Genomic DNA, 18,160 nt, shown 5'->3' with positions numbered 1-18,160 from the left:
GAGCGCAAGAGCCTTTCAATGGCTTATTGAGGATTCTTTAGGGATTTATGTTTAGAAGCACTGAACAGACTGAAGCAGGAAGCCATTCAAGAAGGCTGGCAAGGTAGCAAAGCAAGGAAACCGTTTTATTCTATTCTTATGGCATCAAAAGAAACAACATTGTGCCAGAATTGCGAGATGAGTTTGTGATGAGGGTAAGTGCATGAGGGACTAAAAGAACTGGATGTAGTTCAGTCATGTTGCAGAGTTTACTCAAGCAGGGAAACGAGATGGTAAACCATGAGCATCAAGAAAAGGAATATAAGGAACTTGTAAAGCTTTATTTATTTTTTGAAAACAGGGTTTATTAATTTCGTTTACATATACAGCAATAGTGACCTATTATAATCTTGAACATATTTAGTAAGTTAAGCAGATATTATGAAGTTCGAATACCTTAGAACATTATCCTCCAACCATCCAAGCCCCCTGTCCCCCCAACTCCTGCTCCCCCTTGTTGCCAATAGTACCAGTGATTAGCTTATCATCCCAGTGGGTCACAAAGGTCGTTTCGCTTGTGGTGACATTGTATGCGTGCCTGCCTCATTTGATTGCTCATTGTCTGGTGCTAACAGTTTCTGTGTCACAGTATTCAATGCTATAATGTGTTCATTAGTGTCAGATAGACTCAAGTGTATCGCTCACCTCCAAGCCTCCGTTTCGGCTAGTGCTGATTTTTGTTTTTAGGTCCCGCCACCAGTCTTCGAGGTTAGGGCCTCTCGAAGACTTCATGCCATGGCTATCCTGCGTTTGGCTAGTATGCACGCTAGGTCTTTCATCTTGCGTAACGTGTGGAACTGGGGCGTGTGAAGCATCCTAGCAGGCAAGCAGAAGGTGATTTTAAGTACAATGGGAGGCCTCCCCAGTTCATTCTTACTGCCACCCCCTCCCAGTATTCCCCTATTGTCCTATTGTAGGTCATGATCAAAACATGTGTAATATGCTGCGTCTGTGGCAGCACATCTAGGGCAGTTCTGTGCAGTCGCCCTGGGAAACTTTGAGATATTAAGCAGTTGCAAATATGCTCTTTGCCACGAACAATTGTATCAATTGCAGCCTTGCGTTATGGGACACTTTCTTGTGATACCTTAGGATCTCCGACCAGTCTTTATCTTGGCACTGGGCGCCCAGGTGCGCCTCCCATTTAATCCGGCCCGCTAAGTCTAAGGGTGGCCCTCTGGTCAGGAGGAACTCATATATCCTAGATATTGCATGTCCGCCTTCAGATACGTCATACAGGGTGTCGACCACTGAGTACTTTTCACACATTTCGCAGTACTTAGGCCATCTGCGTATGATCATGCTCACAACGGCGTGATGCAGCATGTATTGGTCGTGGTGGAGGCCAGTAGTATCTACCATCTCCTGTAAGGGTATGAAGGCGGTGTCGTGAATCAGGTCTCCTACTGGGGCAATGCCTCTGGATTCCTAATGTGTGCGTACACCTAGTAGTGCCTGTGATGCAGCAGAAACTATTGAAACCACTGGGAACTGTACAGAGAATGGGTCTTTAAATCCTATCAGCGCCAGCGCCCTGTCCCATAGTTGAATCCCCAATGACACCAGGTGAGCGTCCTGGCTAGCGCAGGGCCTTTTGCACCACAATAGCTCCCTTAGAAAGAGGTTTGATACTGTGGGTTGAAGTAGTTTGACGTCTGGAGTGGGTTCATCAGCCAACCATCCTACAACGAATTGTAGTTGCCCTGCAATATAATACTGTTCAAAGTCTGGCACCCTGATACTGCCTTCATCATAAGGCCTTTGTAAGGAGGCCAGTGCTATTCTGCATCTACCATTTTGCCACAGGAACCCCCTACACAGAGAATCCAGAATTTTGAAGAAGGTTTTGGGTATATTGTATGGGACATTTACAAAATAGTTCAGGAGCCTGGGGAGGGCCACCATTTTTAGAAATGCGGCACTACCCATCAATGGCAGGGGCAACTTAGTCTGGAATTTCATTGAGTTTCGCATTCCCTCTACGGGCTTGTTGTTGCTGTGTTGATTCATCGGGGCACGATAGATGTTGATATCGAGGCATCAAAGTGTGTGGGCTCCATTGCAGTGTCAGTACTGGCAATTTATCATGCCATACCTTGACACATCCTGCTAGGGGCAACGGATGATTTATCTGCACTAATTGTGATTCATGAGATCCGCGCAAAGTGCGCCAATGCCTCTACGATAAGATCCAGGTTATCCTCTGGGTTTTGCACATATATCAGCGTTTCATCGGCATACATGGATATCAGATGGCACGCTCCTTGGATAGTTATACCCGCTTTGTTATATTCTATTCTTAAGTACGCCGCCACAGGCTCCATGGCTAAAATGTAAAGTAATGGGGACAATGGGCAACCGCCTGGAACCTTTCCCCAGCTCCTAGGGCTCTAAGAAGTGCTTGGCTGTCTTGACCCGTGCTATTGGTTTGGTGTATATCAACCGCACCCATCGTATGTACGTTTGGCCAAAGCCAAACTTACGTAATGTGGCGTAGAGCCAATCCCACCTGATGCAGTCAAATGCTTTTATGGCAACCAGCGTCGCTATCGCACTGGGAGTTTCCCAGAATGCAATGCTGTCCATCACATGATACAGATGCAGATGGTTCCAGGACATATTCCTGCCTGGCACATATCCCGTTTGATCTGGGTGCACTAAAGAATGGATTACTTTCTTTAATCTATTGGCCAGCATTGCAGTCAGGATTTTGCTGTCCTGTTTGAGCTTGGGTAAGGGCCTGTACGAACTACACTCTAGCAGTGGTTTGTTTGGTTTGAGGAGGGGTATAATTATTGATTCCCTTAAAGGAGAGTTCCGGGACTTTTTTTTTATTGTCCCTACGGGTCGGCCATGTGTTTGTAAGCATAAATCGGTAGATCGTAGGAAACTTTCCTATGGACCTTACCCGACTTTTCGCCCCTTATCGCACTCGAAATCAGCCTCCATTTTGTGATAATCCTATCATTCCGCCGCATCGACCTGGCTCACCTGCCTTTGCGGCACTAAATCAAATCCCCCGCCCCTGAGCCTGACATCAGCAGACGCGTACTGCCCATTTCAAGCACGTCTCGTGTCAACAATCGCTGCGCCTCAGCTATTGACGTGTTGCCATGGAAATGGCAGGACGCCTCTTTCCCCAATAAGTATAAACAGACCGTTTCACAACATACAGCAGCAGATTTTCGATTCCATTCCTCTCTCTGTGTTACTTTGAGTATTCTGTGACTCGTTTCAGTGCTCTGGTCAGCTACCTTCGCCGCTTGTAGCCCGTGTGAACAGATACCAGTACCACCGCTATAAATTATTTTACTATCTTTACCGCACAATGGCCACAATAATGCCGTATATGTACGAGCCCGAGTACACCGAGGAAGAACTACTGGAAAGGCAAGCACGCGAAAACGATGGGGATTCGGACGGCAGTTGGGAGGACCAGTCAACGGATGAAGAGCCTGGACCATGTCGCATGGACGGCGTCTCCACCTGGTGCACGTGCAATCGGTGCGAGCTAATGCCAACTGAGGAGGAGAACTGCTGCTGCCGTGAAAATTCCGGGTGCTTGGCCTACATTTCGGAAAGCGAGCAAAGTCAGCAGGAAGGCGAGCAAAGTCCGCAATGCATCACCGAGCTGCCAGAGTTCAGGGAAGCCTGCCTCTCACGGACAGTGTTGAGGATGATGATGGTGCTTATGCACGAACTTCGTGGCACTGTTCGTCCGCGTAATCCGAGTAACGAGTAAGTATACTCTGTTTGTGATGTCAGTGATGCCACCACTATTTCATGGTCTTCTCCCACATATAAAATTACATTTACATATCATTGGAACGCATGTAAATTGGTTCCATATAGTGCATTTTCTAGATATAATTTTTTTCTAAGAAAAATGACATGTGTTACCTGAATCGACATTGATAAGAAAGTTTGGTCAGTTTAATACAGTTTGCATCTTTTTTTTTCACAGGTGGTACAGGCTGGTGGCCTATCGTTGCTTCACTTGGTGGCTTCACGGGAGGCTCGGACACCGCGTTCGGAGAGTAATACCTGCCTGTGCGGTACTTGCCATTAGACAACATTTCCCCAGTGACAGTGGACAATACCGCGGATTTTCCCTCGATGTGCTGCAACCTCAACTTTACAATGTGTAATGTTTATTATTTATGTTTAATTAAAATCTAAAATAAAGCCCAACATATATTTTAACAATGGTTGTTTTGATTTTTTAAATGAATCTAGTGTATATTCTCCTGGGAGGGTGAGGTATTTATAAACTCACCCCCCTGCCTTCCATGTAGTAGATCCTGCAGCCATCCTCTTACATTCAGTTAGATGGCCTCTCCTTGGTGAGGCCCTGCGGCAAACGGGTCTTGTCTGCACGACCACCGCCCCGATCCACCCCCCGCCTTATCAAAGGCAGTTCGCACCGGGGTACTTGAGCTGCTGGCAAGTGGAGCTGTCAGGGAGCGATAAAGGCCAAGAGGTGCCAAAGACCATGTACACTTCAAAGTGGTCTATAGAGCATGGGTTTGTTGTTCCCATGTCTACCTCCAGACCCCGTGTCTCCTGCCAAGCATCCCCCTCACGCTGGACGGCCCCCTGCAATCCACATAAGTGTGTCTCCATTCACGAGTCTTCCTGTGTCTTGTCTGCACGACCACCGCCCCGATCCACCCCCCGCCCTATCAAAGGCAGTTCGCACCGGGGTACGACCCATAACAAATCTGAAGGTACTATAATGCATGTTTTCCCTAAGACAATAGATCAGATAAGAGAATGGGTCCGATATTGCGGATATCCAGCCTCTGAGCTAGAAAGTAGAGTCCTAGAAGTCTTTGCGGACAAGAGGGGTGATCGATACCGCATCTGCAGCAGGCACTTTAGCCCAGACATGTACTCCACATCATTGCTAATAAAGAAGAAAACACCGCGAGCGAGGCGAAAATTGCTCTCAACCGCTATTCCCACTCTATTCGTCCACATCCCTCCACTGGTGAGTCAAGTTTACGTATTTATCTCTCGGCCTTGCGGTAGTGTGTAGCATTAGCTAACAATAATTTCCCCATTTATGTATCCACTCAATATGAAGGCGGAATATTCTCCATCCGTGTCGTTATTGCAGTCATCAGCCACTTCAAGCGCCTATCGGGTAATCTTACTTAGCTATTCTGACACTGACTTGTTTTAGGCATGTAAATCAATAGTTTTAATTGATCGTGTAATTATTTTACCTAATGGTACACCCTTGTACTCGTCCTCTAGTCTTTGTTTTCAGTTATAATTATTGTTATCCAAAATAATGCAAGTACTGTCTTTCAGGGAGATGCTGAGGAGTCCAACGCATTGACGACAACCGTAGATGTCACTCAGATGCTCGAGGTACGTTTCCGGACAGTTCCATCGATGGAGATCATCAGATCTTGCATTCTTGTAGCGTGATTGTTACACACAATGTTTCTTTCGTTTTTAGCCATTGATATGTCCTTCTGTCGTCGCCCTCCTATTTGTCTTCTTTTTTCAATATTGTGTTCATTACTAATGAAAGTCCTATGTTTCAGGGAGTCGATGGAGCATTAGTCCAAGTAGAAGGGGGAGCATGCAGTTACGGGTCGGCGCAACAGCTTGCAGAAGTGTGCACCGCAGTTACATCGTCCCTTGATGTTCTTATGCATTTCGAGGTATGGATACTGACAGTTCGATCAAGCGAAATCATATGACGTGATTACATCCGCTATACTTCCTTCTTTATTAACGCAAGTACTATGTTTCAGGGAGATGACGGAGCTTCTTCTACAAGAACATCACCCCTAGTAGTTGATGCAGATCTCTGGGTGGTGACACTTCCAACGATCGAGCAAATCGAATCATATTTACATATCCATTATTTATTTTAGACAACTGATCATTTGTGCAGGTCTATTTAGATGAGCCGTTGACGCCTGCTCAAAGTTTATGTTCTTTTTAACAAAATAGAAAAGCATACTAATGCAATTACTGTGTTTCAGGGAGTTGCTGAAGCGTCATCTTCAATAATATCATCAATGGAAGTCTATGCGGAGCCCGAGGTATGGATCTTGACAGTTCAATCTAACTAGATCAACAATGCGTGAACTATTGTCGTTTGAATGTTCTACACAATGCGTTCATTCGTGTTTTGCTATTGAGATGTACGTATGGGTATTGGTCCCCAAGTACATTTTGTGTTTTCAATATTATTATACATACTAATGAAAGTTCTATGTTTCAGGGAGTCGATGGAGCCTCAGTGAGTGATGGATGTGCTTATCATGAAAATATAGTCGTTGCAGCGCGAGAGGAAGTGGAGACATGCACACACGAGTCGGAGCAACAGCGTCCAGATGTTGAAGTTCGAGGCAAGAAAGTTTCAAAGAAAAGAAAGCAAAAGAAGGTTAGTGTCCTGTTCACTATATTATGTTGTCTTTCACTGTCAATAGTTCAATACTGTAAGTTGTGTTTAAACTGAACATCCCTTTTCTAATCTGTCCTCTAGTTGCGAGTGGGTGTAAGAACTAAATCTACACAGACAGTGAAGCGAACGAGAGATGTTGCTTGTCAAACCTTTTGGCAGGGACTTGAGACTGGAGATGCATCGTGCCAATGGGAAGAATATGAAGTGATTGACAACGGAGCTATACCACCACCAGCCATTGATAGTGAATGTCCTCCTGGTAGTTTGGATGCAGTCGGAGATCAATTCACAGAATCCACACCCGCAAAAAATAAGAGCGCGCGAAAGTTGAAGACATTGTTTTTTTCTCCCATCTCCGGACAAGGAACAGATGTTGCAATGGAAGAGAATGACGTGGACGACAATGAAACACCATCAATATCACTCAGCATAGCGGAAGACGATATCAGAGATTGTACCTTTCATGCGAGTGACATGTCCTCAACGTTACAGGCCGAACCAGCTGGGATGCAGAGTGAAAGTATAAGGAAAGAGGCCAAATTCATTGTATTCGATAGCTGTTTGATGGATATTATTATGATGATGAAATGTGGGCATTCGGTTGGTGGGGAAGTATGTGGGGAGCCATTGATTAATGTGACTCGTGCAATTCGAGGCACTAACCTTAAAATACATGCCACCTGTACACAATATCATCCGTTCGCATGGTCTGCACAACCCATGCTGGGGCAACTGCCAGCAGGCAATCTACTTTGTGCAGCGGCCGCACTTTTTAGTGGTTCAAGTTTTAAAAAGTTACAGTATTTCTTTCAGTTTGTGGGAATCCATTTCATTGCGAAAAGTCAGTTCTACAAATACCAAACCGATTATCTATTTCCAGCCATCAGCGAAGCTTGGAGAATGGAAAAAATGTCAATGGAAAGTACATTCGCGGGCAAACGCTTCAGGCTAGCCGGTGATGGACAGTGCGACAGCCCAGGATTTTCAGCCAAGTACTGCACCTACCACTTTCAGGACATGGAAAGTAAGAAAATTGTGAGTTCGGTGGTCGTGCAGGTGTCACAAAGTACATCCTCAGTGGCCATGGAGAAAGTTGGCTTTGTAGCATCATTGCAAGAACTACAATCGCGGGGAATGGTGATCGACCTGATAGCCACGGACAGACACGTTTCAATTGCCAAGACAATGAGAGAACAGTACAAAAATATAAATCACCAATTTGACGTTTGGCATCTTGCAAAATCAATCAATAAAAAATTGTCTGCTGCAGGTAAAAAAAAAGAATTGCAAGGTATTTCACAGTGGTCCAAGTCAATCAGCAACCATCTTTGGTGGAGCTCAAAAACATGTGAAGGGTCGTTGGAAATTCTACTGGAAAAATGGCGGTCAGTAATGTTGCACTGTAGCAACGTACATCGATGGTCGACAAATGAGCATTTCCACAAATGTGAACATGGCCATTTGTCCACAGAGGAGGCACGGAAGAAGAAGTGGTTGATTCCTTCATCACCCACTCACAAAGCCATTGAAAAGATTGTATTTGATAAAACTATAACAAAAGCTTTGAGGGGACTCACGGAATTCTGCCACACAGGAGATTTGGAGGTGTTCCACAATATGTGCCTCAAGTACAGGCCCAAAAGATTGCATTTTGGCATGGAAGGCATGATAAATCGGACTCTTTTAGCGGTCTTGGCACATAACCATAATGTTGGCCGTCAACAAAGTAGGACGACCGGAACTTTAGGGACGCTTCGCTACAATAAGGCCTTCACTAAAAGAAGTAAACAATGGGTGATCAAACCAGTGTTTGAGGATATGCAATATGAGTTTATTGAGAGACTTATCGTAGATGTCCTCGATAGGCACATACATGGAGTGGTGAACGAACCTATGCAGGGGACAACTGCATTGCCACCCAACATTGCCTCTGTTCCATGTCCACCTAAAGCAGAGCTCATTGAGAAATACACATCACGGTTTAAATGATTGTAATTTGATTGTCTGTTCTCTCGAGTCTCCTCATGTTGCAGGCCCATTGCAATTAAACCAAACAGTAATATAAATCATTTTTACAAAAATTATAGAATGTTTCCGTATTGCAAAAACATGGCCGACCCATAGGGACAATAAAAAAAAAGGCACGCAGACAAGATGTCCCTAAAACTAACTGCAGCTAACTAGAAATGTGTGCTCGCTCAAAGTGAAGGTCAGCTGCTTTGATGTTTTGCTCGGGTGGCGGAACGGCCCACGACCCAATATAAGGTTCTATTGTGATTTGACCTTGACAGGCCGGGACCATCCTGAAAGACTAAGAAAAGATAATGAATAAAATTTCAGAAACGAAACGATGAGCCACGTTCATTAGAAGAAGTAACGTCGGCAAAGAAGGAGTGGTGTTTCGGGTCTGCCCTACACAGAGACACAATGGAAAATGCAAATATAATGTAAGTAACTTTTGATGAGTTTATACCGCAATTTCATTACTATACAGTGGCTTTAAAGACGGGTTCAGTTGTACTTGTTCGTTCTATGTGGCATATTGTTTTCTACCGCGCACTATCTTGAGGAGAAACATCTGCTTTTACTGAAGCACCTCAAAACCTTCCTCTTTGCTTCTGCTTTCTCTCTCCCTCTCCCCTGCTACAACTGGTCCACTGTCTGCGACCTCAGTCCTGGGCCCTTCCACTCTCCACCTGCACTCCCCCCCCCCTCCATGCCTCGCCACGCCTTTAAACACTTGTGTACACCCAGTAGCGCTGTCCTCGCTATGAAATGAATAATTTTAATAAGGATCTGATGGTGAGACTAATTTCATTTTTTATGTTTTTAGGTACATCATTCACTACTGTCTGTGTCACGAGTACCAGACACCGGCGGACGGCTTCTACAGCCGCCAGTTGCTTCTCCGCGTGAACAACGTTACCACCCTGACCATTTTATGGGACGATCGCCAAGTACAAGTATGCCCTTACGCGGTACTAACGGTTAGATGCAACATACCTACCATTGTGGTGGCCTAGTGCCTCGTTGTTGGAACAGCCATGCGATTATCAGTGCGACAGAAGAGCTTATTTTTATCGTAAACCAACACCCTGTGTACTGCACACGAACATCGCTTCCCTCAAGACGAACTAATTTGGATCGAGAGCAAAGAAAAATGCAAATCGCTGAATATTCTCTAAACATTTGATGTCCAATAAACGTACTTTGCCAAATGTACAATCTTGCCGTTTGCTTTTAAACCACGGTTTCACATTCCGAATTGTGGTGCTGTATTGTGAGATGCTCTAAGACCCTGTGTACAGCAAAGGACCATCGCGTTCCTCAATACGAACTTTTTGGAACATGAGCAAATAAAAATGCAAATCGCTGAATATTCTCTAAACATTTGATGTCAAATAAATGTACTTTACCACATTTACAATCTTGCGGTTTGATTTCAAAGTACAGTTTCATATTCCGAATTGTGGTGCGCTGTATTGTGAGCTGATCTGTGTTGATTTCCGGGGTCTGTGTGGAGTCGCGTAGAAGACGCCTGGGCGCGTTTGCCTACGCAGCACAGTCACGTCACGGATAGAGGCGGGGAATATGAATGTTTTGATAAAGTCTGTTTCAGGGGCGGGGGATTTGATTTAGTGCCGCAAAGGCAGGTGAGCCAGGTCGATGCGGCGGAATGATAGGATTATCACAAAATGGAGGCTGATTTCGAGTGCGATAAGGGGCGAAAAGTCGGGTAAGGTCCATAGGAAAGTTTCCTACGATCTACCGATTTATGCTTACAAACACATGGCCGACCCGTAGGGACAATAAAAAAAAAGTCCCGGAACTCTCCTTTAAGCTAAGAGGGAGGATGCCTATATCATATGCTTCTGTTAGCGTGCCTAATATGTGTGGGGCAAGGTCAGTTGTAAATTCTTTGTAGAACTCGCTAGGCAAGCCATCCAAACCAGGAGTCTGGCCTGATGGCAAAGATCTTATCTTGCTAAATATCTCTTCCACTCTGATGCGGGCGTCTAAGCTGTTAACTGCCTCGTCTTCGAGCCTAGGGAGGTATTTCTCATTTAACATTTTGTCTATGTTCGCTGGTAGGGTCATGGACTCTTCGTTATATAGGGTGCTATAGAATCTGAAAAACTGTGTTGATACCCTCTTTGGTATTGCACATAGCGCCCTGTCGCGTGTTTATGGAATAAATGGGTGCCCTTTGTTCCTCCCTTTTGTACAGCCAGGCCAGCATTCGACCCGGTTTGTCCCCTTCTGCATGCTGTCTTTCGATGTGTTTCGAGTAGTTATGCTTGCATAGTCTTTCCCAGTATTCCATACATTTCGGTCGGAGTGCTGTTTCCTCCACTACCTTGTCTCCTTGTCTGTATGCTTTTTCGGTGGAGACTAGCTCTCTACAAAGCATGGCCCGAAATGCCACCGGACTTGGCTATGGCTGTGCCTCTGATGACCACTTTGAGGGCCTCCCATAATCTTCCTACTCTGGAGACACTGCCAGAGTTTAATGTCAAATATTCTTTGATGCTACCCCTGATGTGATTCCGGAAGGGGGCATCCTGTAGAGATTTGCTTCTCTGTTTCCATGTCGGGATTCGAGGTCTAGGAGGTTTGTATTGCCACTGCAGTAGAAGAGGGACATGGTCTGACAATACTGTACTCTTGTATTTGGTGGCTACTATTCCATTTGTCAGTTCTTTGCCTAAAAATGTTTTAATCCAGTCTAGTGTGGACCGCATGTGGTATTGAAAAATGCGAATAATATCTTGAGTCTGGGTGGAGTGTCCTCCAGATATCTATCAGGTCATATGATGTCAAGAGTGTTTGCAGGGACCTAGCAGATGGGGCAGGTTTTTGGTGTTCTTTATCTGATCTATCCAACAGTGGATTCAAAGTACAATTGAAGTCTCCTCCCCATATTATGTCGTCCTTTCTATAGGGTCCAAGTCTTGGGTATAGTGTCAGGAAGAATGATGCAGTGTTATGGTTGGGAGCACATGTATTAACTATACAGATGTCTACATTTTCAAAGAGCACCTGCACCACTATCATCCTGCCTTCAAGATCTGTTTTAACCTGGGTCACCTTAAAAGGCAATGAGGGAGCTATCCAAGTCGGTACTCCCCGAATGTATGCCAAATACGGGGAGCCCACAACCCGCCCATTACATTTCCTGGCAACTTTCTCTTGTTTATCTGCTGTAAGATGGGTCTCTTGCAGGAGGGCGATATCAATTTTGTGTCTCTGTGGATAAGTATAAACTCTGTTTTGGATCGGATCAGGCAGGAGCACACAAAGGAGATGTCTTACTCCATGGCTGCTGGCCACGCCCCTCTCAAGGAACTTGTAAAGCTTTTGTCACAATAGCTTCCACGGACTACTGTTGGTGGTTGCAAGAGCCTTGCTGGATCTTTTCCTCAGCCTGTTATGCTCTTGAACTGGTCAAGTGTCCTGGTACTGATCTTAAAAAAGAAAAACTCCGGAGACCCATTTTGAAATCCTTAATGTGGTTCTAGATCCTGTAGAGCATGAATGGTGCTTATAGTCCTTGGAGTTCCTCACTCTGTGAGAGTATGAGTCATCTACACCTGTGCAAGTCTTTACTTAGCTCTGACTTCAGTCCATTTTGCACCTGCACTGTACAAGACCCTGGGTACTTGTCCACATGCCCCACTGTTAGATTACAGAACCAATCTCCAGTCAAAAGGCAGATGCAGTCTTTGCAGTCTTGCTTTCCATCACACCAAACAAAGGCAGGAGGAGGACTTCTACGTTCCGGAGGTTAGCTAAAAGATAAGTGTTTGCACCCGTGACCCTCCTTCATTAAAAGCTTTCTCACTGTGGATCTCTGTAGTCTAGCAATTGACACTCCTGGACATGTGTTGCCAAAAGACCGGTTTGTAATTGCTGACCTTACTTGACCTTGGTTTGGTTTTTCCAGTTTGTTCCTGATTAAGAGTGAATCTGCACTGCATATTTTCCAACCTAAAGCTTAGCTTACAGGCCTCACACCCCCAGGTTGAATCCTGGCATGCAAGCCTCCCGGTTTACCGCTCTGTTTTTTGGTTCCATTTCGAGCGTGAAATACCTGTGTTCTTTGATGCCATTACCAGCCTGAAACTTGCTTCCATGATCGGTGCTCGTTGTTTTTTCATGTGGTTTCTAGCCTAAAGACTTTTTTGCCGATTCCTTGTTTTATTTCATTCGCTAGTCTAATGTAGGACAACCAGTTTTGTTTGTGTTAGTTTTAGGGGCAAATATAGCTCTGTTAGTTGAGTTTGATTCTCAGCAGTTCTATCCTTTCCTTATCATGCTCTTTGCATTTCTTGTATTTCTATCCTCTAGATTACTTTGTCCTGTCTCTTTGCCCCACTCCAAGATCCAGTTCAGCTTTGGATTAGAGCTCTTTCTTAGGTTTCCTTATAACTCATAGTGGGTTCATCAGCCAATTTTAATTGCCATCTCTTGTGATTTGTATCTGATTTAGTGTTCTAACTATTTTATTCTGAAGATGCCAGTGTGTAGGCACTTTATCGAATCTTACATGCACAGACAACGATATCCCTTATTAAACATAGATATTCAGGATTAGTCTGTACAAGCATTTACTGCAATATGATTTGGTGATCTCTCTGCAGGTTTTCAGAGTTTGGACAACTTCATGCAGCAAAGAAACTAGAATTCCTTCCATGGAGTTTGCCTGACTTGCTCTTCATTCATAATTCCTCCTTTCACCTTTTGTATTGGCTTTTGCCTAAACCCTATTTTTGACTTTATACCTTACCTTGTGTTCATCCTTTGTGCCTTTACGCTATGCTCACATTGCATTAATGGATAATAATTTTTGCATCTGTGTCTCCTTTTTTTAACTGAGCAGAACTTAGCCTGCTGCAGCCAAATAATCCATTCTTCTCATTCTTGTTAACGGTATTGTTCAATCTTGTTAAACTTTCCTGCTCAGTGCCTTACTGATCTACCAGAATGGGTGTTAATCTTGTCTCTGCTAAACTGTCACTCATGCTGAATTCCCTTGTTTAAACTCCCCGGTTCGGCCGTTGTTCCTTACAGCTATGAAAGCTGGCAAGTCAATAGGGTAGCCGTGGCAACATGATTACTGTTCTGCAGGAGTATAGGGAAAAAGCCACTGGGCTCCACACTACTTCTAAACTAACAGTGATTAAGATCGTAAAGATGAAACCAGTGCAGCCTGACATGTATACCTTCTTCGTCTCTTTAACGCCTTAACTGATGAGTGTTTTCGCTCCCAGTGCTGATCCCTTTTTTTGGACATTTCGAGGGGATTGGGTCCTCCGACGTATTCCATATCTATGACAGTAATCACCACAACTGTGCTGCTTCAGAAAATCTTTCGGCATCTGCGCCGATGACGTCGATACGCCGCCCTTGAGGACCTCCTCTGACGGCCGACATCACTGGATGTTATAAGTAGGACGCCTGTAGCCTCAGTTCCAAGAAATGCGGGGACTGCGGGTCCAAGATGTCGGTGACGGACTCGCATGACACCTGCCTCTGGACACGGATGATTGTGTCGACTGCCAGTTGCTTACGTCCATAGCCTTGCGGGAGCTCAAGAAGAAACTGTCGGTCAGTAAGGTGTCCAAGCCCCGGAAGTCGAGGTCCACTGGGCTTTCTACAGACGATTCGAGGGGCGACTCTCTGCATCGTTGTCGTAATTCTAGGGGGTCTCGGTCCCGGAGTGGGTCCCTCCACTCCTCTGCCTCTTCAAGGCACTCCCAGAAGTGCCGTCATCGGTCACCTTCCCCGTCCTCGTCCGAGGACTCCGCCCATCGGCGGGTAGTTTATCCCACCAAGCATGCGACTCCGGAGGAATGGGCTTCCTTCGGTTAGAAAATGCTGGCGATTCTTGAATAGCAGGGCACCGGTCCGTCCGTGCCTCCGAGTGGGGTCGGGCGTGACCGTACTAGAGACACTGCTCGTACGCCTTCGGGCTCGTGTGGTCGGTACGATTCGCGGGAAAGGTCCCGCTCGGACAAGGGGAATCGTTCTAGTCATGCCTGTTCCAGGTCCCGGTCCTCGATGTGCTCGAGATGGTGTGCACCTGTGATGTCTTCGAAGAAGACGTTGACGCCTGTGGCTCTGAGGTCATCGAGGGACTCTCTCAAGGCTCCGCCTCCGAGGAAGTCGTCGACGCCATCGGCGCCCAGGCTGTCGACACAGGCCTCGAGGGCGGAGCCCTGAGCGTGTCCTTCAACGCTGTCAGCGCCATGTTTGTCGTCGACATCGATTCCCTTGACGCCTTTCGAGGCTGTTTCGAATGGGGTACCCCGGGGTACGGTGGAGCCCCCTCGAAAGGCTCTGGCCAAGGCCACGCATGGCTTTGTTCCCCATTCTGTGCCCACTTTTCACCATCTTGATTACATTTCGGAGGTGGATGATGGCTCTGATGATGGCATGGTTCCTAATACGGTGCCAGATGAGATTATCTCGAGACATAGTCAGATTGAGGACCTGCGTCAATCACTGCACGAGGCCAGTGGTCTGGACACCTCTCCGGAGGTGGAGTTTTGTAGGCCTGAGCCTGGCACCCATGCCGACTCCTCGTAACCGCGCCTTATGTCAAAGGTCACCGAGTACTTGAGGTGGTCTGCTCCCCCAGGGGATTTTCTTCAGGATGACCTCACAGATATCCTCGACCAAGGTCCACCAACTGACCCGGTACTGCCGTTCCATATGGCTCTACAGAGCAGGGTGGCGGTGGCTTGGACTGCTCCGGAGAGTCTCCCGGCAGTGGGCAAGTCTTTGCCGTGAAAATACCGCCCAGCCAGTAGCAACCCCTGCTACTTGACCAAGCACCCCACTCTGGAGAGTTTGGTGGTGCAGGCGGCTACGGCCCCAGCAAAGCAGGCGTCGTTTCCTACCATCCCTCCTGATAGGGACGACCAGCGTTTTGATGGTTGGGCGAAGAAAGTGTTTTCTTCAGAGGGTATGGCTCTTCAGGCTGCCAACTCCGTATATGCCTTGTCACGTTTCACGCACACTCTGTGGTACTGTTTCCTTAGCGGCTGAACATATTCCCGAAGGGGACGAATGGGATGGTTTTCTTGCTATGGTCCAGGATGGCAAGGATGCCATGTGTGAGGCCATTCAGTCGGGTTTGGACATGGCAGATTGCGTCAGCCGGTCCATGGCGGCAAGCACCGTAATACGCAGGTTTGCGTGGTTGTGGAATTCGGGGTTTGCTCCTGATGTGCAAGCCCGGCTCCTCATCATGCCCTTGATGGTGTCCATCTTTTTGGAAGCAAGGCTGACGAGAGCCTTGAGAGGTTGCAGACCTCAAAAGCTGCAGCGAAGTCGTTGGGCGCTGCAGTTCGCCAACCTCCACCTTTTCTTCCTAGGGGGCAGCAATGGAGGGGAGGTTCATTTCGTTATTACTCATCCTTTGGTAAAGCGAAAGGAGCTGCTAGTCAAAGGGGCCACCGTAGGAGTGCCAGAGGTGGAAAACAAGGTACTCAAGGTGGCAAGGCCGCTTGGGCTGTTGCCTCTTTGCCCTCAGGCAATGCTGCAGCCGCTTCAGCAGTCATGAGGCCATGTCCCATGGTGCGCCGTTTGGGGGAAGGCTGGCGCAGCTTCTTGTCGAATGGCGTGCCATTACTTCAGATGTGTGGGTTCTGGAGATCATAGCCCACGGCTACCGTCTTCCTTTCCGGCAGAGGCCTCATGAAAATCCACCAGGGAACCTCTCTTTGAAGAGTTTGGATCCGCTCCTTGCGCAGGAATTCAATCCCTGCTGGAGAAGGGTACCATAGAACTGGTGCCTGTAGCGGAGAGGAACAAGGGATGGTATTCCCCTTATTTTTTGATTTCAAAGAAAGACGGGGGATTGCGACCCATCATGGGCTTGCGCGGTTTGAGCAAACTCCTCAGGAAGGACAAGTTCAAGATGGTTACTCTTTATCAAGTCCTCCAGGCCCTTCAACTTCAGGACTGGTTGGTGTCTCTCGACCTCAAGGATGCTTATTTTCATGTGCCGATCCTCCAAAGTACAAGATGTACCTGAGGTTCGCGGTTGCCGACTTGCACTTTCAGTTTCGGGTCCTGCCGTTCAGATTGACATCAGCCCGAGGGTCTTCACCAAGCTCATGGTAGTGGTGGCAGCGCATCTCAGGAAAGGGGGATTCACGTCTACCCCTACCTGGACGATTGGTTGATCAGGGCGCGCTCTCCCGAACAAGTCCTGGATGATCTGTCCGTCACCTGCCACTCCCTCCACAAGCTGGGCCTCTCCCTCAACTTAAAGAAGTCCCACTTGATGCCAACTCAGAGGCTCCAGTACATCGGAGCAGTGCTCGACTCATCCCTGGGGCAGTGTTTTCCTCTCCAGGTGAGGGATCATCACATTCAGCAGATGGTGCAAAAGTTCCAACATGCCCAGAGTCTCCCTGCGTTCGAGTTCTTAAGATTGCTCGGCCTCATGGCATCCTGCATTCTTCTGGTGCCAGAGGCCAGGTTGCGGATGAGATCTTTGCGATGGGCACTCAAGCTCCAGTGGTCTCAGTCCTCTGGCAGGATGTCGGACCCCGTTCAGGTGCCGCCCTCGGTCACCCAGGACCTTCTGTGGAGTGCCGTTGAAGGCAATCTGATGAAAGAGGGCTCCATTTTGGCTACCCTGGCCGGAGGTGTCGATCGTGACGGACACATCCCTCATGGGATGGGGAGCTTATGCCAACGAGTTGACAGTCAGCGGTCGTTGGTCTCTGTCGGAGTCCAGAATCCATATCCATCTGTTGGAGCTGAGGGCCGTCAGACTTGCCCTGAAGGCTTTTCTGCCGACTGTGCGAGGAAAGAATGTCCTGATTCTGTCGGACAACACAGTGGCCATGCACTACCTCAACAAAAAGGGGTGGGCAGGGTCACTTCCTCTGTGCAGGGAGGTGATGCAGCTCTGGTTCTGGGCAATCCAGCAGGAAATGTCTGTCTCTGCAGTTCTTCTGGCCGGAGAAGAAAACGAGACGGCGGACGCTCTGAGCAGGCAGAGCGCGATCTCTCACGAGTGGGAGTTGGCTCAGGAGATTCTCCTGCAGATCTTCACCTTTTGGGGGACCCTTCAAGTGGATCTCTTTGCCACCAGTGTCAACCGAAAGTGTGAAAGGTTCTGCTCGCAGGAATTTCCTCCAAGAGGAGCCTTAGGAGACACGTTCGTGGTGGAATGGTCATTCCCACTGCTGTACGCGTTTCCTCCAGTCCCCATCATTCCGCGAGTGCTGCAGAGGTTACGGAGGTTCGGTTCCCAGATGATCCCCATTGCTCCGGCATGGGCCAAGAGGACTTGGTACCCGGACCTTCTCGACTTGCCCTCCACATTGTCTTCCCTACCGAGACGATCTGCTCTCACGGGAGGGGGGTCGGGTTCTCCATCCAGAGGTCAGATCCCTCAACCTCCACGCTTGGCTTCTGAAAGGTTGAGGTATAAGGATTGGGACCTCCCTGAAGACGTGATAGAGGTGTTGCTTTCGGCCAGATGGCCGGCAACAAAGTCCCTGTACCGTTGCCGTTGGAGAAAGTTCTGTGACTGGTGCAGGATTAAGAATGTGGATCCTTTTTCTTGTGACATTCCTGTGGTTCTGTCTTTTTTGCTTTCTTTGGCCTACAAGGGCCTGCAAGTGGGTACCGTTAAAGGTTACCTGGCAGCGCTGTCCATATTTAAGCACT

General features: G+C 47.3%; 1 protein-coding gene across 1 annotated transcript in view; it reads left to right on the top strand.

Annotated features, from left to right (window-relative positions):
- The window catches only part of PPM1L (protein phosphatase, Mg2+/Mn2+ dependent 1L), a 983,415-nt gene that overhangs the window by 608,273 nt on the left and 356,982 nt on the right, over positions 1 to 18,160 (top strand). The gene's annotated exons all lie outside the window — the stretch shown is intronic.

This window comes from Ambystoma mexicanum, chromosome 10, assembly GCF_040938575.1.
Source record: "Ambystoma mexicanum isolate Mex_15411 chromosome 10, UKY_AmexF1_1, whole genome shotgun sequence".
Lineage (NCBI taxonomy): Eukaryota > Metazoa > Chordata > Amphibia > Caudata > Ambystomatidae > Ambystoma > Ambystoma mexicanum.
The sequence above is the reverse complement of the archived record's forward strand: the minus strand, read 5'-3'. Positions and strand labels throughout refer to the sequence as shown.